The sequence below is a fragment of the Apus apus genome, chromosome 2, assembly GCF_020740795.1.
Source record: "Apus apus isolate bApuApu2 chromosome 2, bApuApu2.pri.cur, whole genome shotgun sequence".
Classification (NCBI taxonomy): domain Eukaryota; kingdom Metazoa; phylum Chordata; class Aves; order Apodiformes; family Apodidae; genus Apus; species Apus apus.
Window position 1 is genome coordinate 2,725,986 of NC_067283.1, and position 23,305 is coordinate 2,749,290.

Here is a 23,305-nt window from a genome sequence, read left to right on the forward strand (position 1 = left end):
AACAGTTGTTGTGAACAGACATGAGGGGCAAGGTTGCTTGTCCCAGAGCCTGTTGTCCTGGAGGACACAGGTGTTTCATCCTCTTCTTATCCCATCTCTCCAGTTTACCCAGCAACTCTGCTCCAGCACACCCTCAGTCCCTCTCAATCCATCTCCAGCCTTATTTATCAAGCTCCATCTTCGATGTTGTGGACACCAGTAAGCGAAACCAGATCCTGGGCAACCCTTTTAGTACCTCACTTGGATTTAGAAAGATGATTTTATTGGAACAGGTTGCCCAGAGAGGTGGCAGATGCCCCATTCCTGGAAACATTCCAGGTCAGGTTGGACAGGGCTCTGAGCAACATCTAGTTGAAGACGTCCCTGTTTACTGCAAGGGGTTGGATTAGATGACCTCTAGATGTCCTTTCCAACTCAAACTATTCTGTGATTATTCTGATCATTTGCCTCTGTTTGGGAGTGTTAAATGTATCTGTTGTAGATTATATTGTGAAATCCTTTCTGCTGTTGTAAGTTTCATGTTTTGAGGTTCTAGCTCTGGTTAAATGCTCCTCAAAAATTTTCTTGGGGTGCACCTGCTTCACACATCTGGCTTTTCCTCACCTGGATGGGTGGGCCAGGCTCCTCCTGTGCTGACGAGCGACGGACTGTGATTCTTTTATCTTCTTTTCCCCCCCCCCTCAATCGTTGGGTTTTATGCTTTGGGAGACACGTTTGCAATGGGGCAACGTCCCCTCTAGATGGCAGGAAAGCTCAGGGCGCCCGCGCTGCCGAGCAGCCAAACGCCGAGGAGCGGGACACGGCGCTGGCCTCAGTCCGGTGGTCACCGGCCACCGCGTGGGACTTGCCGTGCTGTCACCAGGTGGAAATGCCGAGCTGCTGCCCGCCCAGCCCTGCCAGCACCCCGAGAACTGCACAGCCACCAGCCCCGAGCCCAGCCTCCCTGTGTCCCTCCGGGAGAGGTGAGTGGTACCCGGGGATGGGAAGGGATGATGCTTCAGCAGCACGGCAGCACTGCCAGCGCTTGGAAAAATGAGGGAGGGGGGGGAAGTCATTTAGATCACCTGCATCCCCTTTCCCTGGTGGTAGCAGAGAGGAGAGTCCTAAATCACCCACCCTGCATGGGGTGACCTGCTTTTGGTGGCTGTCACAGTGTCTGATGGAATGCAGCAGCGAGTGCCTGGGTGCCCGGTGCTAATGCGAGGTGACAGGGTGGCTGCCTGGGTGGCATTGGGTGATGGAGGGACTTGGAGCAGGTTGCTGGAGCTGGGCTGGTCACCAAGTGTGTGCTATGGCTGTTGTGCATCTCTTAGGAGTCGTTTTTGGGCCCTGTTGGCTGTGCCCCTCTCTTCTGGGCTTCCCAGTTCAAGGGAGACAGGGAACTAGAGATAGTCCAGGGGAGGGCAATGAAGATGATTGAGGGATTGGAGCATCTCCCTGATGAGGAAAGGCTGAGAGAGCTGGGACTGTTCAGCCTGGAGAAGAAAAGGCTGAGGGGAGACTTTATTAGTACCTACAATTATCTAAGGGTGGGTGTAGGGAGGATGGAGCCAGACTCTGCTCAGTAGTTTCCAGTGACAGGATGAGGAGCAATGGGCACAAGCTGGAACATGGGAAGTGCCACTAAAATATGAGAAAAAACTCAGTGAGAGTTATAGAGCCCTGGGACAGGCTGTCCAGGGAGGTTGTGGAGTCCCCTTCTCTGGAGATGTTCAAGACCCACCTGGGTGCAGTCCTCAGTAATGTGCTCCAGGGGATCCTGCTTTAGCAGTGGAGTTGGACTAGATGATCTCTAGAGGTCCCTTCCAACTCTGTCAATTCTGTGATTCTGTGTTTGGGGTTTTGGAGGGGCCATGCTGCATGTGGAATCATACTGGGGTGGGCAAAAGCATCTATTGAAATGGGGTTAATTTTTGCCTCCTTAAAAATGGAATATTTATTTTATTAATTACATTTGCAAACATATATACCTTTCTGGATCCCTATTTTTGGTACCAGCCTGTTGAGGATGCAGCCATCCCCCCATCCCTGGGGTAGACAAGGACTACCCTGAGCATGGTGGCTGTGGTGGCCACCAAATTCAGGGTCCTACACAACCACAAACAATGGCTTCTGTTTCGAGCTGGGGATGGGATTGAGGGGTCAGACTATGGCAAAGTGAAGGTACAGGAGTCTCCCTGCCAGGGATTTTCTGTGATTAAAGATGCTGGTCCTGGGGGTACCCTATTTCCCGCCTAGGAGATCTTCCAAGCAGGAAGGTGCTGAACATACTGACCACTAGGATTTGGGGTATTTTGAGGTGAAGGTTGTCAAGATGAAGAGTGAGAGGGAGCTCATGGTGACAAATGTTTTATTTAGCTGTTTCAAAAACCTCGTCCCCTGGTCCAATGGGACCACAGGGATGAATTTCTTCCCCTGAGCAGGGCTGTGACCCCACCTGAAATGTTGGTCACTGTCTCAGGGTACACTTAAGTAAGAAATGGGCTTGCTTCTGGGTCACTTGCAGAGGTGTCAGAAAAAGGGGCTTGTATATGTATATCTATGTTTTCACTCTTCCATCAGACTGGGATAAAATTAGACAGATTTCAGCTATTGTAAGTTATTTGAGATGATTTGGGCTGATCACTTTTCCCACCCTCCTGTTCATTCAAGGTCTTTGGCACTAGAAGTGTATCCCTTCAAGGGCTGAACATGGGGCTGGTGGTTTTAGATGCAGAGGTGACCTCTGCTCCAACCCAACAGCACTGAGATGCTGCCTGGGAAGGACATCATGCAGGGACACATGAGGACAGGCAGTCCCCAAAGCCAGAGCCCAGATCCTCGTGGGGGGAAACCAAGGAAGGCTGGAGCCACACTCCAGGATGGCTTCAAGCAGCCAAAATTAGCCCAAAGCCCATCCACCCGTGGCTCCTTCCAGCATCATATGTCCTCGGTGATCCCACAGTCCAGAGATTTGTCCTTGCTGTGGCTTTTCTTGGCATCTCCCTGCTTGTGGAGGCAGCCCTGATTTTCAAGCTTCCTTTCATGTGATTGCAAAAAGGCACCGCAGGGCAGAGCCGGCCTGGGAAATAATTGGGCGGCCAGCGTATAAAATAAGCAAAGAGGAATAAACAAAATAGGAATAACAGTGGTTTTCCTGTTGGCCTGGTGGTGTCCAGCTTGCTCTGCCTGCATGCTTCCAGTCGGGAGCGCTGGGATTTAGCATCCTGGGTTTGAAGATGTGATGGGACAGGCTCAGCTCAGTGCAGGGGGATGGCGCGTGATGAGAAGGGCTGTGGCCACAGTGACCTTGGTGCTGCCAGAAGCAGTTCTCAGGGGAGGAAAACCTTGTTGACAGCCAGCCAGGGCTCCTCGCATGCATTTAGGACCTTCTGGGGAGGTCATTCAGGAGATTTTCAGTGGTGCCCTGTGATAGGACAAGGGGTAATGGATACAAACCACTGCACATGAAGTTCCACCTCAACATGAGGGAAAACTTCTTTACCATGAGGGTGATGGAGCCCTAGGACAGGCTGCCCAGAGAGGCTGTGTAGTCTCCTTCTTTGGAGACTTACAAGAACCATCTGGATGCCTTTCTGAGTGACCTGCCCTAGACCTTCTGTGGTGGTCCTGCTTTGGCAGAGGAATTGGACTTGATGATCTCCAGAGGTTCCTTCCAACCCGTACCACTCTGATTTTGTGATGTTGGTGCTGGGCAGCCCTAGCATGGCTGGGAGTCTGAGGCCACCAGTTACCAGCTTTTCTGGTGAAAGCTTTGTTTTCCTGCTATATCCAGTGCCTGTGTTTCCATGGGTAATCCAGCAAACCTCTTCTAAGAAATCTTCCCACAGCCTGCATGGCCTCAAACAGGAGCAGAAAGCCTTATCATGGAGGGTTGGGGTGGTATTCCTCTCCCTGGGGTCACATCTCCACAGTGGGGTGAGACCTACCAGCACTTCCCAACCTGTCCCAGTGCCAAATGCTCCAGCATCTCACAAGAAACTTTGTGCTGGAGCAGCTGAGGAGTGTGCCCACCAGAGCGGGAGGGAGGTGTGTTGGAGATGGCTTTCCCAGGCCAAGGATTGTGGGCTTTTTTTAGGGGATTGCAGTTGATTCTGGTCTCAAGCCAGGTGTTGTGGAATGCTGATGCCCTTTCTGTGCTCTCCAGCAGGTTGTTGAGGTGACCACCACATGCCAGCTGCTGTTGCTGCCACACGCTGAGACACCCACCAACACCGACAACAGGTAGGTCCCATAAAACACAACAGCTCATATCCCTTGCTGGGGATTAACTGACCCACACCAGCAGCCCTTGGCCAAGGGTGTTGCTCCTCCAGGGCTTGCTTTTCCTGACTACGTTGCTGCTGGAAAGCAAGTTGAGGGTGAAGATGAAGTTTTCTTTCCAGCACAGGGTATGTGGGAACATCCCATCGATAGGTGATGCTCCAAGGTGTTTGTAGGAGTCACGTTGTCTCCAACTCCATCAGCTCTGTGAGGATAAGAGCCACCCTGGCAGCCAGACCAGGAGCTGGGATGTGCCTGCCCTGTATTGGGGTCAGCCTCATCGACTGGATGTGCAACTGTGTCATCCCTGGAGAGCGCGGGAGGCCGATCCATAAACCCGACCTGCCCTGCTGGGGTGGCACGCAGCCCCAGGAGCTCCGGCCGAGGCGCAACGCTGGCGTCGACACCACGCTCCCCATTTCTAGAGCTCAGCCCTCTGCCCAACCTCAAAAAATGGGGAGAAAAAAAAAAAAAAGGGGGAATCCAGTACAGGCTCAGCTTTTTTCTCACAATAGGAGCTGTCATCCCGCTTGCCAGTGGCTCCAGCCCCGTAAATAGCTAGAGGCCATCTGCAATGCAGATTGTGTGCGCGGCAACTGGTACAACCGGATGCTTGTGATGCTGGGAATGCATCCCCCTCCTGACACCTGCCTCCTCTCTTTCCAGCCAGGGAAGGAAGGAGGAACAGGATGTTTCCCCAGCCTTTACTTTCCCCATCCCAGCTCCTGGAGATGTGAGCAGGTGGTGAAATGAAGGGAGACAAAAAAGGCAAAATACCAGTGCCCAGGTCCAGCTCGAAGAATAGATGTATTTCATTTCTTCAGAGAGTGGATTATTTTAGTGAACCAACATGGGGAGGAGACCTCTGGGAACTGGGACCAAGAGGTGCAGGGAAGGAGTGACCATCTCTCCTCTATCAGCCCTGTGGTGGCCAAGTCCAGCATTAGGTTGCAGATATTCCCTTGAAGCACCAGGATTTCTGCTCCTGTTTGCTATCAGACAAGTCCTGCTGATGGAAAGCAAAGCACTTACATGGTGGGAATCCAGCCACAGGAATATCCTTGGCTTCTTAATCAAAGCCAGCACAGAAGTGATGGGGACTCAGCCTTGCTGTGAAAGCTCTCCAAAAAGCCAAGGGCAGTGCTCCCAGCCCTCCTGTTACAACCATCAGTGTGCTGACCTGGATATACTGGGTATAGAATGAGAAAAAAAGGGGAGGCTTATAATTTTTCCTGGTTGGAAGTGCAGGATACTCAGGCTATATCCATTTATCCCTTGCTTTTGGAAATGGTGGTGGTCCCATGGATGCCTCCTGGACGTGGTGGTGTGGACCTGAGAGAGAAAACAACTCCTAGAGCCAGGTGAAGAGGCGACACTGGTGTCACTGCCTGTGCTGGTGGGGTAATCTCCCTCCCCAGTATCATGGGTTTTTTTGCCCCATTTGTTCTCCAGAGCATGGGTGCTGCTGCTCCTTGGGACCATCACACTGCAGGTTCACCCCATCAGTTTTAGGACATGCTCCTAACTTGTGGACACCAGGGCTAGCAGGTGGGAACAAAACTAAGGCAGATGGCACAACTGTGGTAGCACCTCTAGGCTCTTTGCTGGTTTTATTTCTGGAATCCAATCTGATCCCCCTTGTCTTACCCACTGTGGTCTTAGGGAAGAAATTTCACTGGTCTTCTTACTGTAGCTCCTGTTGTTTCTAAAGACAGGCAAGATCTTGCTTCATGCCTTATCATCCTGGCTGCAGTAAGTGTGCTGCCTCTTTGGTCCCTGGATGCCTCTGAGAAGAGTTTTGCTTCATCTTCTCTCCACTTTCCCACTGAATAGTTGCATTTATCCATAAGGTCTCCTCTGCTCTTGTCCAGCCTGACCAGACCTAGCTCAGCCTCTCCTCATCCACCACCCAGAGCACCCCTCAGTTTTATCAGTGAGCTGTTAACACCCAATCTCAACCCAGTTTTCTATCACCTTTGAACACCTGAAGTATTTTATCCAAGATCCTTTTCCATCCTCTCTCATAGGAACCTCACACCAGCCGATAGCAAAACAGTGTCAACAAGGCAAAACTGAGCTTGTTCTTGTCCCCAGGTCTTTTATCCTGCCCTAGGAGGAACACAAAGCTTCCTGGGCTCTCTCCAGTGGTAGGATGAAGCTTTGGGGAGCTTGCAGAGGAGCAGAAGCTTCCCCCTGTGCCACCACATGCAGGAGGGGACAATGGCAGCATTGAGTGGGGAGCTGAAACGCTGCCGCATTGTGCCTGGCAGAGAGATGCCCGGGGAATAATTGTCTCCTCCTTGGCTTTGTTGCAGGGCTGTGGTGGGTCGTGCTGCAGGGCTTTTCTCCCCCGTGAAGGGCTCCGGTTATGTGGTGAAGACCCTCAGCTCAGAAGCACTTTTTTTTTTCCTGGCTGAGAAAGGTAGGACTCGTCTGATCTCCTTACTGAGGCGTGACTCTGGGAGTGTCGCTGATGGGGAGAAAATGTGGGTTTGTGAGGAAAATGTGAGGAACTTCTTCAGTGTGAGGGTGGGGAGACCCTGGCCCAGGTTGCCCAGAGAAGCTGTGGCTGCCCCATCCCTGGAAGTGTTGAAGGGCAGGTTGGATGGGGCTTGGAGCAACCTGGTCTGGTGGGAGGTGTCCCTGCCCATGCAGGGGGTTGAACTGGATGATCTTTAGTGTCCCTTCCAACCCAAACCATTCTATGATGTTTGGGGGGAAAAGGGTGTTCCCTTCCCCATCCTGGGAGCCATGTCACTCTTTTATTGATCCTTGTACTGTATTTTGTGCATATTATGTTGTATATATTATATATAGTTTATTTTTAAATATCACAGATATAAGATATAATGCATATAAAATCAACACAGAGAGCCCTAAACATTGTCTTTTATATATCTATGAAATGTTTTAAAGTATTAAAAATGTGCTTAAGCTACAGAAATCCAACACCACTCAAGGTCTGGGCAATCCCTTAAAATTTGGATCCAGGGTCTTGCTTGAAACTGTTTCAAATGAGGCAGAATGAGACTTTGCTCCAAAACAGAGTGAGGCTGAGATTATTTTTAGAAACATATTTAAGGTTGTTTTCAAGCTGGGCACCTACAAAAGGATTTTCCTAAACAGTTGCTGGAGAGAGTGTTTTTCTCACCCAAAAAATCTGCTTGGAAAACTTTAATCTGAGCTGAAGTTTCAGCTTGTGACCATGTCAAGGGCAGCAGCAGCTGCAGGAACAAGTCCTGCGGCGATGCCTCCCTTCTCCCTCCTCCGCTATCCCCAGAGCATCCCACAAGCTAATTTCCTCTTAAAAACCCCTTCTGGGAACACATCCCCCCTGCACAGTCAGCCAGGCTGTTTCCCAGCTTGTTCCTTCCTGAAAGCAGCTGGAGAGAAGAAACACACTTGAAAAATTAAACAAGAAGATGAAAAACTGGCCGAGCCATCCCAGCTGTGCTGGGGAGCAAGGACATCCCTTCTCCTTTAAACTGGGAAAAACAAGTTATTTTGAGTGGTTTCACATGGTGGGTGCTACTTCAGAAATGCTGAGAGACGTGCACTGGGTTCCTGAGGATCAGGAGACTGAGGAACCACCAGATTTTAAAGTTTTAGAGCTGTCATCATACTGGATTTGCCAAGTTTTGGTGGGTTCTTGAATTGCAGTGAGCAAAACGTGGCTGATTTGGACCCTTGGAAGCCAAGTCTTGCCTCGCAGCACGGGGCCTTTAAGGAAAACATCAATTATTGGGAGAACAGCCATAAAATCATGCGAGTTGGCAAGGCAAAGGAGCAGAGCACAACGCGCCTAAAGTCGCAGCCTCTGGATGGTGGCAATTATTTAATCCCCTGCTCATCGTGTTTGTGGGATAACACCACCCCTCTCTTCAACTGGAGACCTGCCTGGGGGGCAAAACCCTCTGGTTGTGAGCAAGAGGGGCTGGGAGAGGAGGAAAATGTTCCCTCTGTCCCTTTCCAGCTGTTTTCCCTTCCAGCTGTTATGGAAGGCTTCCAGCCTTCCCCCTGCAAAACGGGGCTGGGAAGGGAGCAAAGGGAAGAAGAGGAGCTGGGAAAGGAGCAGAGGGGTGAAGAGGGGCTGGGCTGGGGCTGGCAGGGAGCCCCCAGCCATCAGAAACCCCTAAAAATGTAAAACCTGAGTGACAAGTTTGGGATATTCAATTAGACATGAAAATCAGGGGAGAAAGGGTTTAGATACTGCAGCAGTATCACTGCAGCTGTAAGTACAGGTCGGTTTTGCAGCTGTCTTTCCTTTCTGCTCCACTCCTATTTGAACAGGAAGGAAAAGAAATCCCATCTCCGCCTTTAGCTCCTGCTCCAAGGAGCTCTTTCTCTCTCTCTCTGCTATTATTAGCCCTAAAGCCTGAGACAATTTGAATAATTTGATTTTTTTCCCCCAGCGTTGCTCTTGGCTCCTGAAGGCACCGCCACATTCTTGTTTCTTTTTCTGGACTTTTTTTGGGTGCTTATAAGGAAATGAAAAAAACGCAAGGAGGGGAAGGGAAACCCTTGGCATCCTGGGCAGTGATGAGTTTGTGCTGAGTGGGACTTGGAGGACCTCTTCTGTCTTGGGAAGCTTCCCCTGTCGAGGTCTCCACGTCAGCATCTCCAGGCTGGTGCAGCGGGAAGACGTTTGGATTCAAAGCAGTGGGAGGGGAGGAAAAGCAGCAGTCAGAGAGCTCTGCCTGCAGCAGGAAGGGACAGGGGCTGCCTGCAGCTCCACGCACCACAGCTGGGAAGGATGGGATGTTTCTGCAAAGGACTGAGCCCAGCACTTCTCCGTATGTTACTGGTTTGGTTTGTTTTTTTTTCCTGCCCTCTGCTTAACTTTGCCTGTTTTGTTGGATGGTTTTGGCTTGGCTGAGTCCTGGTGCTTCATAGACCCGCTGCTTAGATCCAGCTCTGCTCCCACCCCTTTCTCCCCTGCTCAGTTTTCTGCCCTTTTCCCATCCCTTGGGTGGGGAATGTGTTCGCTGGGATCTAGCCTCCATGTATTGCCTTTCCTGCCTGTGGCAGGAGACAGAACATCCCTATTTGGCATCAGTTTGTGCACACTTTATGTCGGCATAAATCATCCCCCGTCACGCCGGGCAGTGCAAATCCACCTCCAGGGAGGTTGGGATTAAACCGTTGGTGTTTTAGCTTTTTTCTGATGGAAATCCCTCTGTGCTCTGGGACTTTCTGCCCAGTCCCCATCCCTGATCTCCTCCCCTTCTTGGGCCATCCGAAGTGGGGAGAGGGAGATGCTTTAGGGTTTGGTTTTCCTGCTGGTTCTCTTGGTCCCTTGGGTTACGTTTCTGAGATTTCTGCTCGCACAGCAAGTGTTGGGCTCTGCAGCCTGTTTGCTTTCAGAGCACCAGCTTAGGTGGCACATGCTCAGGCATCACGAGCTGGTCTTTAAAGACCAGGCAGAGACCAGCACCCGAAGGAGCTCAGCCCAGCAGAAGATGCTGGTTTGCAGCTGGTGTCTCTAACTCATGGACAAAAGGTCCATTGATAAGTTTGTTCTCTCTAAGGTGCTTTTGTATTGTGTTTTTTTTTTTAAATAATATCCATGGATGTGATGAGCACACTCCTTCTCACATCTCAGAGCACTTCACAAAGGGTGTCTGCTCTTCTGTGCAGCTGGGGAGACTGAGGCATGGGGAAGGCAGTAGTTCAGCACTGCCACCACCACTGAGGGCTGAACGGGCTCCTTGGTGTCCTCATCTTCTTGGCCAGGGACCTTCCTTTGAGAGAAACCTCTCCTGTTGGTTACCAAACACACAGGATGCTCTTCTGGGGTGGGATGTCCTTCTCTAGCTTGTATCCCCCACCAACACCTCCGAGCTCTTGGATGAATGTTGTTTAGAGAAGCTGTTGCATTTCTGCAGCCTTTATCAAATCCGTCCCCATTAAAACACTAAGATCTTCCCTGGGTGACCCTCAGCTATGTCCTTCCTACCTCCAGATCCCTGGTACAGTCATAACAAACTTGGTTGCAACCCAAATTTGTCCAGAGGGATCCCCTGAAAGCAGGACTAGAAGGACCTCCTGGTCAATTCTGTGCCCCATGTGTAGGGCAGCGCTTCTCTTGTACACCCTGGGGGCTCCATCTTCTCCCATCCCAAAATGTTCTTTCCATCTATACCAAGCACAGGAGCTTGGCGTAATTAATTTATTGAAGCTGTGCTTCATGGGAGAGAGCCACGTCCTCTCCTGGAGAACACACCCATGCCCCAACCAGGGGGAAGCAAAGAATCCCTTGAATCTTAGGAGGCCACAGGTACCTTCCCCTTTCACCCAAATTACCTTCAAACGCCACAGGAGCTCAATCTGTCCCAAGCCTCCCTAGAAAGTTAGAGGAAGGAAATCCAATGCAATTCCTGGCTCAAGTGAGTCAGGGGTGTGTGGGAATGGGGGAAAGAGGCGTGTCACTGGTGTGGAATCTGTATTCCTGCAAGCTATGAGAACTATTCTGAGACAATCCTTGGGTGTTGTCCAAGACAAAAATACCAGGAGGTTTTTTTTTATTTGTATGTAATAAGGAAACCTCTCCATCCCCTGTAACGTGCTGCAGAGGTGGACCACAGCACTGTATTCCTGCAGGTCCCAGCACTGGAGAGGACTCTCTCCTAATTTATGGCTTGCTTGGAGCTCTTCCACCCCAAGTTCATCCAACCAGCCCAAGGGTCGTTTCTAAAGCTGCGCAGCTCCCTTTGACCCAGTCTGTTTCTTGGAGATCTTGGTGACCGGCCACGTAAACTGTGGTTGCTGCTCCTTGCTGCCAGGAAAAGAGAAAATAAAGGAGTTTGTGTGGGGTTGCTGCACGTCCTCAGTGGAACCCGGGGCTGCAGCAGTAGGGGACAGGGGAAAGGGAGAGAAAATGAGAAGCCCCCTCTTAAAAATTAATTAAGGCAAACTGGGGCAAATTGGTATTTCACTCCTAACTCAAGCTGCTTCGCTTCTAACTTTGCTAGAGGAATTTGTTGCCCTCCCTGCCTCTGCAGTGGGGCCTGGTGGCATTTTTTGGTGCTGTGGGGTGTCTTTTTGGCTCTCTGGCTGCCTCCCCAGGAGGTGGGGTCCATGGGGCTGCCTGCCAGGGGCCCTGGGCTGTCCCTAGGGCATGAGGTGGCTCTACACAGGGTCCATTCACGTCCCACAGGGTCTCAGAAGAGCAGCTCTGAGAACCTTGCAGCCTCTTCTGTGGTCTGTCTTCTCACTAATCCTGGGAGCAGAGCAGCCTCCTGGGGAGGTTGCCAGCTTCTCCCAACCACTGGTGGGTGTGAAGGTGTGGGAGGTGTTGAGCAAGAGGGGACTGATGGGGATCTCAAGGGTGAGTTGTGCAATAGCAGAAGAACAGAGACTGAAGGTACCTCAGGAGGTCATGGAGCAGAGCCAACTCTGATTTTGGATGAAGTTGCCCAGGGCCCTGTCCAGTGGAGTTATCTCCAAGGGTGGAGATCCCACCAGCTCCTTGTGCCAATGTTTGTCATGGAGACTTTTTTATTTCATATCCAGTTGAAGTTATTCTGGCTGCAATTTGGCCTTTCATTGTGCACTTTTGAGAAGTGTCTGGATCACCTTCTCAGAGGTGGTCCCACAGAGGCAGCTTCACACACACATAAGATCTTCCCCTCCTCTTCTCCAGGCTGTTCAGACCCAGCTCTCTCAGCCTTGCTCTTGGACCTCACATTCTCCAGCCCGCAACCATTTCGGAAGCCTCTGCAGGACTCACTCCAGTACCCTTCTTGTACTGGGGAGCCCCAGACTAGACACAGGATCCAGTTGTGGTCTTACAAAGGCCAAACAGAGAGGATCCCAACAGCACTCACCCTGCTGGCTATGCTCTTGCCAAGACAGCCCAGCATAGGGGTGGCCTTCTCTGCTGCAAAGCCACACTGACTGCTCTTTGTCTGTAGAGCCAGCCAGTCAGTCCCCACTGCCCTGAGTCCTGTCCCCCCACCATTCAGCCTTTGCCTGTGTTGAACTTCATCTGCGTCCCACCAGCCTGTGTCTCCAACATACTGAGGTCCCCCAACACAGCAGCACTGCCCCACCCCACATCTCCGCTGCACCTCCCACCCATGACTGGCCCCAAGCTCAGTCCCATCCCCCTGATCATTAATGAGACTCAACAGCCTTGTCCCCACCTGTCCTCCTAGGGAGGTGCCACCATGGAAGGGTGCGTGATGGGGGATGCTGGAGGAGACCCAGCAGAACAGGGGGGGTGACAGGGCAGCACCAGCTCCTCCATGGGGGGCCAGGCTGGTGTTGGGGTCATGAGACCCTACTTTCTGGGTGAATCTACATGCAGCAATCCCCGTGTCAACTGAGATGAAGACCCATTTCAACAGAGCGAGGACTGAGGGATCTCGGAGTCTCCCCGGGCTGCGTTTCTGCTCTGCTGGGTTATTTCTGACCGTGACTTTTCATCCCCTCTTAAACACACGCTCGGGCCAAGAACTTGACAAGTGTCTGCTTTGTGCAAAGTGCCTTTCAAACATGAGGTGGAGGCCAGCAAGGCAGCGAGCTGCAGATGGCACATGTGAAGCCCACCAGCCGGCTGCTGGTGGGATGTAAATGGATGAAATCACTGGAAAACGGCCCAGAAGCCCAGCTCGGCTGACGCGTCGCTGCCAGCTCCTGTCTGGCCTCGAGAATCTTTGGGTGCTTGAATCCCTTCTGTGGGTTAATGCAGAGTTAATCCAATCCAACCCCCCACCCCAAATGACGTTCCCCACCGGTTCCAGCCCTGGAGAATCCCTGCTGTGCATCCAGGAGCTTCTGCTTCGGAAACCTGATGCCGATTCAAACACAAGCCTGAGCCAAATTCCTCCAGGCATCCTCCTGTTTTGTTTTTTCTTCTTTCCTGCCAGGGACAATGGTGGGCTCTGCCCAGCCCTTTCCTCTGAGCTCCCAGACAGAAATAGTTAACCAGGTTCACTAGGAGATGAATGTCCTCGTTTCCTTTCCAGGGCAGGCAGCTCCCCCTTGCCTCCCCCCTGCCCTGTCTCTCTGCTCCCAGCCCTGGGGAGCAGCCACTATCTAGTGACATGATGCAAGAGCAGACATTGTCTCCCTCCCTCTCAGTGACCTGGTGGCCTCTGCAAGTGCTGCCAGGTCCCCCAGGGCCTTCTGCAGCACGAGAGCAGCCCTTTGCTCTCCTCTGGTGAGCGGTGGGACAGGAGCACCTCGTGGCTCCAGGGAAGACATGAGCCAGCCCTGGCTCTGGAGAGTGTCAAGTCAAAACAGATCAAGCTAATAAGAAGGAAGCAACACTGGAAGAGAGGAAAGAAAGAAAAGGTGATGCCACAGGCATTGCAGAGCAATCCCTGCTGTGGAAGAGCCTCATCTGATAAGGTGGTTTCTCCCAGGGTTGTGGTTGGTTCCCCCAGGAAAGGGGAGACCACTGGGGCCAAGCCCCTGTGCTGACCCCACCACCCAGACTCCAGAGGCTGCAGATGGGACACCCCAGGCTAGTTTTGGTTGCCCACACTGTAGGTGTTTTAGGGTCATCTGAGATGCCACAACCCGTTAGTTTTGCCCGGGGGGTGCTGTTGGCTCGTGTGGTGCTCCAGCTGCTGGAGCAGTGATAGGGCAGTTGGGAGGAGCTGCTCAGAGCTCATGTAGCCACTTCTCCGAGGGCATCTGGAGGATGGCTGCCTTCAGTGGGGCTTTGTTGTGTGCCTGGCTTGCCTTTGTGGGACACGGTTACTCTCAGGCTGCAAAACTCCCTGGAGAAAGCCTTTTTTAAGTGGCAGGGCTGGAGGAAGACAGGAGAGAAGATCTTTGCTGAAGGTGTCAGCTGTAGCTTCAGCTCCCAGTTGGATGGATTCAGAGTTTTGCATGGGGTGGGCATGGCATTCAGTGGGGACTGACAGTTTGGTGGAGCATGAGACATCCCACTGCCCCAGCCAGGGCATGGAGACCTGCTCAGCATCCCTGTGCGAGAGAAGAGGTGAGGAGCTCCAATAGAGCAAAGCTTCCCAGGACATCCTTTGCCCAAAGCTGTGGCTGCCCCATCCCTGGCAGTGTTGAAGGGCAGGTTGGATGGGGCTTGGAGCAACCTGGTCTGGTGGGAGGTGTCCCTGCCCATGGGAGGGCAGTTGGGACTGGATGAGCTTTAAGGTCCCTTCCAACCCAAACCCTTTCATGATTCTGTGATCCTGGGGCTTGTGAGATGGACTGCATGCTGCTGTGATTTCAGGAGAGGGGGAGGATGGTTGTGTGTGTTCTGCTTTGGCTCCAGCCTGGGAGCTGGCCTGGGGCTGATGCTGGCCATGCTGAAGCACTGCTGGTCTTTGGGCAGGTGGGATCCATGGCAAAGGTGGGGCTGGTCCCTGCACAGGGGCTGCTCCACACCCCCTCCATCTCGGGTTGCTGCAGTGTTTGACTGAGGCTGAAGACCAGAGAAAGCTCCAGTGTCAAATGCGGGAGGTTTTTATCTCCTTCTTTCAATCCTCATTGCTCAGCATGAACTGTAGGGGTCCATGGGGCACTTCTGAAGCTGGTTTGCAGGATAACCTTACTTCTAGGTGTCATAGTAGAGAGGGATGCCCTGGAAAACAGGAGGAGAGGGATGCAGCCAGGCCAGAAGAGCAGCAGGAGCATTTCTGCAAGAAATGCCACGTCTAACAGCAAATACATGGGAGGTTTCACACCCTGGCCAGGACATGGTTTGGATCCCATTTATTTAGTCCTCCATGGGGACCAGAGATCCCGAGGTGGGAGGACGAGGAGGAAGCTCTGCTCCCAGCAGCAGCTTTCTTGCAAGCTTTTGCACCCTGTGTCTCTCTGCCCTCCCAGCTCTCGTGGCTGCAGAGCCTCCTGGCAGCCCACAGCACTTTTTTAGCCCTTCCAGAAAATTTTAATAGTTCTAGTTAAGGGTGAACTCTGAGGCATGATTTCCAGGGAGTGTTTTTACAGTGTTTATGTTGGAGGACTGTAGTTTATGTAGGGTTTGAAACATTCACTGAAACCTCTTATCACTGGAGCTTAAAAACAACAGAGTGCTGATGAAAGTCCTGGGCTAATTGAAGGCAGGTTGATTTAGAGCTGGAGCTGCCCAAATGCCAGTGCTGCAGAATGCCTGAGGGCTCCTGGCAGAACAAGATGATCAGCAGATGCAAGAGGCATCAGCTTGGGAAACCTCCAGGAGTGATTGCTTAAATGTGCTTTTTTTATAAGCCAAACCAGCTCATCCAAGCACTCAGATATCTTGTGCCGGTGTTAAAAATGCAGCTTGCTTCCATTCCCATGGCTCCTCCTGTTGTGCCTTTAGTAGGATCTCAGGGGGACAACTCATGTTTCAGTAAAATTAGGGACTTGAGTGAGATCCCATCCCATTAAGTGCTGGAGCGTGTCCAGGGAAGGGCAAGGGAGCTGGGGAAGGGGCTGGAGCACCAGTCTGAGCAGGAGCAGCTGAGGGAGCTGGGGGTGTCCAGCCTGGAGCCAAGGAGGCTGAGGGGAGACCTGCTGGCTCTGCAGCTGCCTGAGAGGAGGTTGGAGCCAGGGGGGTCGGGCTCTGCTCCCCAGGAACAAGGGATGGGACAAGAGGAACCGGCCTCCAGTTGTGCCAGGGGAGGCTGAGGTTGGATCTGGGGAACAATTCCCTCCTGGCAAGGGTTGTCAGGCCCTGGCCCAGGCTGCCCAGGGTGGGGTGGGAGTCCCCATCCCTGGAGGGGTTTCCAAGCCCTGGAGATGGTGCTGAGGGACACGGGGCAGTGGTGGCCTTTGCAGAGTTAGGTTAATGGCTGGACTTGATGATCTTAAAGGTCTTTTTCAACCAGAACAATTCTGTGATTCGATGATCTGTGTGATTCAGAGCAATCTGACCTCACAAGTGTCTCACTAAAAACACCCTCCTGCTCTTCTAACCTTTTCCACTGAAGGGCAGGGCTGCCATTCTCCTGTTAGACCTGCAGCTGAGGTCTGAGAGAATGAACTACATCAGGGGCCAGCAATGGGTCATCTTGAAGCATCAGGAAGCAATTTATGCATCTGCCATAGGAGACACCTACTTTACCTTCATTCCTGACCCCTCTGGTTGTGTCCACCTTTCCTCCTCTAGCATCAGGGATGCTGTGGAGAAGCAGGTGAACAGTGGGATGGGTATAAAATGTTCAGTTCATCAAAAATGTGAACTAGCAGGGAAGAGTTAAAGGAGGATATCACATCTTGGACAGGGTGTGCTTCTGGTCTCCTGGCTCCTGAAAACATGTGAAATTTACAGGAGCAGTGAGAAGAGTTGGAAACTGAGTTGTAGCCCAGACCAGCCCTTAGAGGCCAGGTGGACACTGAACTCAGCTCCAAGGAGGACTGAGCACCCGTGTTTAGGCAACTAAATCCCACTCACGTGCCTTAGAAACAGTCTTGGAGTAGTTAATGAGACATCTTTTCCTGTTGAGGAGAAGCCACCATGCTGCACGTGGTCCTGGCTCCACATGACCCACCCCATACCCCTGCAACCCTTTTCCTAGAAACATCTACTGGGACTTCCCTTCCAGGCAAAAAGGCAATTAATTCCAGGCCAGTTGTTTAGGAAAGATCCTGAGTTGCTTTAGGCAACTTCCTAGATGTATCCTACTAAGTGTACCCTACTTGGTGCATCCTACTGGAAAGGGACAGAGAGAAAGGCAGAGCATTATAGTTGTATCTACATGCCTCCGTTCTAGATATAAGTACTAGAAAATTGAGCAGATTTCACAGAATCACAGAATCTTAGGGGTTGGAAGGGACGTCAAAAGATCATCCAGCCCAACCCCCCTGCCAGAGCAGGGTCACCCAGAGCACATCACACAGGAACTTGTCCAGGTGGGTTTGAATGTCTCCAGGGAAGGAGACTCCACAGCCTCTCTGGGCAGCCTGTTCCAGGGCTCTGTCACTCTCACAGGAAAGAAGGTTTGTCTGATATTCACATGGAACCTCCTGTGCTCCAGTTTGCACCCATTGCCCCTTGTCCCATCACTGGACATCACTGAACAAAACCTGGCTCTGTCCTCCTGACACTCACCCTTTACATACTTGTAACCATGGGTGAGGTCACCCCTCAGTCTCTTCTTCTCCAAGCTCAAGAGACCCAGCTCCCTCAGCCTTTCCTCAGCAGGGAGATGTTCCACTCCCTTCATCACCTTTGTGGTTTTAAAATCTGTTTGAAACTGGTTTAACTGAAGCAGACAGACTTCTATTTTAAGATTATTTCTGACATCTCAGAATCTTCACTGCACCACAGATTTCAAACAACAACAACAAAAATCCTACTCCTGCTACTGGTAGTAAAATTTTGGCTGGTGTGTGTGACCCTCTATTAACCTGTGGCCCCGTGCTGATGTGCTGGTACAGAGACAAGCCTTACAGTAGGAGAGTCCATCCTGCTGTTATTCCTTGTCAATGGGAAGCTTCCAAAAAAACAGCCAAAATAAATATTTGTAGCAAAGGCAGGGTCTGTGTAGGGCAGGAATGCTCCTGCCACCAGGCAGGAGGTGACATCATCCAGATTCCTTCACTGAGGAATGCAGGATTTGTCTGTCTTCCTTGCCACTGATTGTTTTTCATAAACAGACCTGCCCAGGGATGCATGTTTCACCCATCCCCTTCCATCCAGGCCAGATGTCCCTCCTCGTTCCCCTTCTCTTCCACGGAGTTAATGGGGCTGTTGCATGGAGATGGAAAGGGATTAAATTGGTCATTCCCTAAATCACAGGTAAAAGCACTTGGAATTTTATAAGCAGGGGATGGTCAGAGCTGGCATGAGAGCAATGACTTGGGAGCTGATTCTCCCCCTCTACTCTGGTCTTGTGAGACCCCACCTGCAGTGCTGTGTCCAGATCTGCAGCTGCCAACACAGGAAAGAAATTCTTTCCTGTGAAAATGCTTGAGACCCTGGCCCAGGTTGCCCAGGGAAGCTGTGGCTGCCCCATCCCTGGCAGTGTTGAAGGCAGGTTAGATGGGGCTTGGAGCAACCTGGGCTGGTGGGAGGTGTCCCTGCCCATGCAGGGGGGTTGGAACTAGATGATCTTTAAGGTCCCTTCCAACCCAAACCAGTGTATGATTCTATGACTTCTCACTGGGCCTTGGCCTGGATGGAGCAGGTGATGGGCTGAGTCTGTGTGTGGACTCGTCTACTGGACAGACTTTGCTGAGAGCTGCAAGAGGAGGATAAGTGCACTGCTCTGTGGTTACCCCGTTCCCTGGTCCTGTTGGAGTCAATGATGCTTATAGGTCCCTTCCAACTGGAGATATTCTATGATCCTGTGACTGGGATAGACACCCTGGGCACCCTGACTAACCAGCCTACCCCTTGCTTAGTCTGGTGGGGCTAACTCTTCAGCAAAGCCACAATTCCCCCTCCGTGCAGCCCTTGTCTTCTCCATGGGGTTGAGCGTCTCCACATCCCACCTCCAGCCCCTTGAGCTTACATCCCCCCACCCCTGACTCTGCATTGGCCCTGACTCCAGCAAACACCACTGGAAATGAACAGTCATTAACGTTCAGATGTCATCAGCACTTCCACCAGCCTCGGCGGCAGCAAAGGGGGTCAGTTCCTGTGGGCTGGAGGCCGTTGCCACCATTTCAATAGCTGGAACTAGGTGTAGTTCAACTGCCCCTGTTATGAGTCCAACGGGGTGATTTAGTGCTTGGAAAGGCACAAAGTTTTTTGCTGTCAGTGCCTGGAAGAGGATGGCTGGCAGGAAACGAACAGGTCCCCAAGGCAGGGGTGGTTTTGCTCCCGTGTGATCCTTTAATTTTCCGCCAGGTTTTTTGGAAATTCTTGGCTGTTACAACTGGGCAATTAAATCAAGAGCTCCAGCCAAAGGAGAAAAACCCACTGGGGTCAGCTGAATTTTTGAAATGGGGGTGGAGTGAGGACCTTTGAATGGAGAGCAGCAGAGCAAGGGCTGGCTGGGGTGTGGATCTGCGGTCCCGAAGGTGGTGGATTCACCATCTCTGGAGGTGTTTAAACTAAGCTGGTGCTTAGGGACATGGTTTAGTGGTGAGCTTGTGGAGCTAGGTCTAAGGCTGGACTGGATGATCTTGAAGGTCTCTTCCAGCCAGAGACATTCTGTGATTCTGTGAGATGTGACTTTGTGTCAGGAGAAGGCCTGCTCATTTTTGGAGCCAGCAGTGTAGATAAAACCAGCCAGGATGGACCCAAAGGGAAGCCTGGGACTGTGGAAGGGTGATGCAATGACATCTTCTCTAGGGGGTAGGCAGGAGAGACACATCTGGAACAGGTTGCCTGGGGAAGTTGTGGCTGCCCCCTGCCTGAAAGTGTTCAATAGCAGGTTGGATGGGGCTAGGAGCAACCTGGTCTGGTGGAAGGTGTCCCTGCCCATGCAGGGGGGGTTGGAACTAGATGATCTTTAAGGTCCTTCCAACCCAAACCAGTCTGTGATATGATGATTAAAGTAAGAGGCAATGCTGTAGTTGATTAGGGTCAAGTCTCACACAGGACAGGGTGGCAGTGCTTTGGGAGAGACCCTCTGTGGGACCTCCTGGGTTTGGTTTGGATATTATCTTCCACCAGGCAAGTCCCTTTCCTCATCATGTGTCTGCCACCCTCCATCACAGGGCTGTGTCTGGTGCTCGTGATCAGGGCTTGTGGTTTGCAGGACTTGTGCTATTACCTTTGGGAGAGGTGGAAACATGAATGCCCTGCTAATATCTGCCTGGTGTCACCCTAGAGACAGCAGAGAGTTGGCCAAGCAGCATTGATGTGGAATCCAGAGGGTTGAGGTCAAGGCTTCCAAGCTTTGAGAACAGTAGGGATCCAAAAAGCACAACAATGGATGAAGATCTGCTTTCAAATGATGCAAGGAAGCTCACAGGCTCTGTATTCACCCCAGCTCCATGGGGTGCCACCAGTTGCCTGTGGGACCCTGCTCCTCTGGCTCCAGCTCCTCATGGCAGCACACATGGCCCCCAGTCTCTACCTAGTCCATCTGTGTGCAAACTGACCCATCCCACAGCAGTGCTGCAGAACATAATCTAGGGAGTTTGGTTCTTGTCCCTTAAGTTGTTGCTTCTTAATCTTTCTTGGAAGCACAGATGGTGCTGTGGTTCTTATTTCTTGCTATCTGGAAGCTGAGAGGTGGGTAACTTGGAGAGGAAGGGAGGGAAAAACCAGAGGTGGAAAGAGTGAATTTTCAAGAAGAGCCTCCGAAGATTTCATCTTCTTTCCACAGCTTCTGGTAATGACCAGGTCCCTGTTTGCAGCTATTCACTCCAGAATATTTCTGGGGGGGTTTCTGGAATACCAAAGCATGGTGGGCTGGGTGCCCAGCCAGTAACCACTATCAGGGCTACAGCACAGAGGATGGGCCTCAGTTGACCAGCAGCAAACCTAGATGTGTCCTAGTAGCTGCCTGTAGGACAGAAACCCAGACTTGGCATCTCAAAGGCCTATTTAACATCAACTGAGGGAGGATCAGGGTTCTGGTTTTTTTCTTTGCACCCTCTTTCCATGGCATTGTGCATCCTCTTTAAAATTACCCGTGCTCAAATTCAGAGCCTGAATGGGCTCTGGTGCCTGGTGCTCTCTTGGGAAGATCTCGACCTTCAGGACCAGCCTGTTGTACAAGCAAGGAGAGAAAAACCTCATCTAGCAGCAGCTTCTCTCAGGTTGTGGATCAACCCCAAGCGCTGCAGCATCGTTGGCTCAGCCCCACGGCCCTGCCTCTCCATGAACTGCAGAGGTTCCCCTGTGTAAAAGGCATGGAAGGGCTGTCCACCTCCTCCTCCTGCTTTCCTCCCCCCTTCCCCTTCCGTCTCAACATGCTCATTCATGAAAAAATATCTGCTGGATGGACGTGGGGAAGAGGAATTGATGTTGGCGCATTTTTTCCCGCGCGTTGGCCAAGGGCGGCCGTGGGTTTTAATCTTTGTTTTCACAGCTGGATTCGATGTTGCCCTTCCTTTTCTCCAGCTTTCTATTGCTGCTCACTCCCCGGAGCAACCTGTTGCAAAGCAGTGTGCTCAGTGGTGTCGGGGCACAACCTGCTGCTGGTTCCAGTGGGGCAGCCAGTGTGGTTGTCCACCTCAGGACCTGCACAGTCCCTTGTGCTCGTTAAGGATCGAGACCATAAGAGATGATGCTGTCCTACAGCCAAGGTCATGCTGTGGGTCTTGTGTCCAGGAGGCCAATGCTGCAGCAAGGAAGGTGCCATCCCATGATGGTCCTGTGCACCTGGCTGCAGCCCCCATCTCCTGGCTCCTTCCTACCTGTGTGGGATGAAGGCAGATGGGGAGCAGGGACCAGTGTGTTCCATCCTATGGTGGGACAGGGCAGGCAGCAAGGTTGGGGGAGTGTGTTTAACTTAGCCCTCTACATGGACCATAGCAAACCCTCAGGCCAGTGGTGCTAATCTAGGGGCCTCATGGGCTGGAGGGTGCTCCAGGGTTTGGTGGTCGTGATGTAGGGTTTAGTGGGGGTCATGTAGGGGTTGATGGAGGTGGTGTATAGTTTGGTGGTGCTGGTGTAGGGTTAGGTAGTATGGGTGTAAGGTTTAGTGCTGCTACTTTAGAGTTTGGTGGTGCTTGTGTAGGGTTTGATGGTGCTGGTGTAGGGTTTGGTGGTGCTGGTGTAGGGTTTGGTGGTGCTGGTGTAGGGTTTGGTGGTGCTGGTGTAGGGTTTGGTGGTGCTTGTGTAGGGTTTGGTGGTGCTGGTGTAGGGTTTGATGGTGCTGGTGTAGGGTTTGGTGGTGCTGGTGTAGGGTTTGATGGTGCTGGTGTAGGGTTTGGTGGTGCTGGTGTAGGGTTTGGTGGTGCTGGTGTAAAGTTTGGTTAGCTGGGATCCCTGCACAGCAAACAGGCAGGTGGGTGCTCATGCCCAGTGTGGTGTGGGGGACAGAGAAGGTGCTGCCAACACCCCATTGGATGCCCAAGGGCTTGGACCTCTAGTGTTGCACATCTCAGAGTCAACCTTTGCTTCAAGCATCAGCATGACCCAGGGCCAGATGGAACTGGCTCCGTTCCCACCCAGATGCCAGCCTGAGGGCACCATCCCCACCCCACTGCCGACCTCTGGGGGGGCAGGAGGGACACTGATTCAACACCCCTCTCCAGTCCTGTGAGCTCTGAGGACAAAAAGACACGTGGTCTCCCTTCTTGGCACGGGGGAGCCGGTGGTGGCCAGATGTGAGGCAGGAGCTGCTGACCTCTCCAGCGTCAGCGGGTGGGGGCCCACCTATGAAAACACATCCAGGAAAGCTCCAGTCCCTTTCCCACCCCACACTTGCCTTCGGATCAGACCGACCAGCCCTTGCTGATGCTTCTGTCCCCGAGCTCCAGGGGAAGGTACCGTACCACTCGCCCGGGCTCTCCTCACTCCTCGGGCACTTCTCTCTCATCTTCCTCTTCTCTGTATGTAAACATGATCATCTAATTATCTCTGCAATTACCTAAGTAATTACTGAAATAATTCGTGGTGAGACCGATGTAACAATAATCTGATGAGCAGAGCAGAAACCTGCCCTGGTCATGCTGGGAACCCGGCCAGAAGGGTAGGAAAGCACTTGTAGCAATAATGTTTCCTCTTTTTCTTCATTTTCTGGGTTGTCTGTTATCTAAGAACAGTTGGCAAAGGCACCTCCAACCTGCTTGTTTCCTCATTTGTCACATTCGAGTCTCTCTCTTTCATCAGAGAATCCCAGAATGGTTTGGGTTGGAAGGGACCTTAAAGATGATCTAGTTCCAACACCCCTGCCATGGGCAGGGACACCTCCTAGTAGATCAGGTTGTTCAGATCAAAACTACGTTTAGAACTTATTAATAGTGGGAAAATGGGCCATGAAGTGGCATTCCCAGTGTCTGGCATTTTCACATCAGCCTTTGCTTTCTTGCCTTCAGGATCATGATTTAGTGGATGTTGGATTTTTTGACTGCAAGGAGGGGTCTGGTGGCCAGGGCTGAGCTCAGGAGGATGGTTTGGTGACTAAAAGTGGCAGGTCTGCAGCAGGGAGTTTATCTGGGGAGGGAGCAGGACTGGGTTCATGTGGGGAAGGGGAGGGTTTGCAGCTGTCCCCAGCCCTTTTCCCCATTTGCACAACCC

General features: G+C 52.0%; 1 protein-coding gene across 3 annotated transcripts in view; it reads left to right on the top strand.

The window, feature by feature from the left end:
• The first annotated feature begins 892 nt into the window (after positions 1-892).
• Positions 893-23,305, top strand: part of GJC2 (gap junction protein gamma 2) — a 41,228-nt gene continuing 18,815 nt past the window's right edge. The window contains exons 1-3 of one of the 3 annotated variants that reach the window (XM_051612347.1): positions 893-962; positions 4,151-4,224; positions 6,579-6,685. The gene's annotated coding sequence lies outside the window, so the exon portion shown is untranslated. Of the gene's footprint in view, positions 963-4,150; positions 4,225-6,568; positions 6,686-8,870; positions 9,057-23,305 lie in introns of those variants that run through there. The other 2 variants (XM_051612349.1, XM_051612348.1) reach the window with 2 other exon arrangements.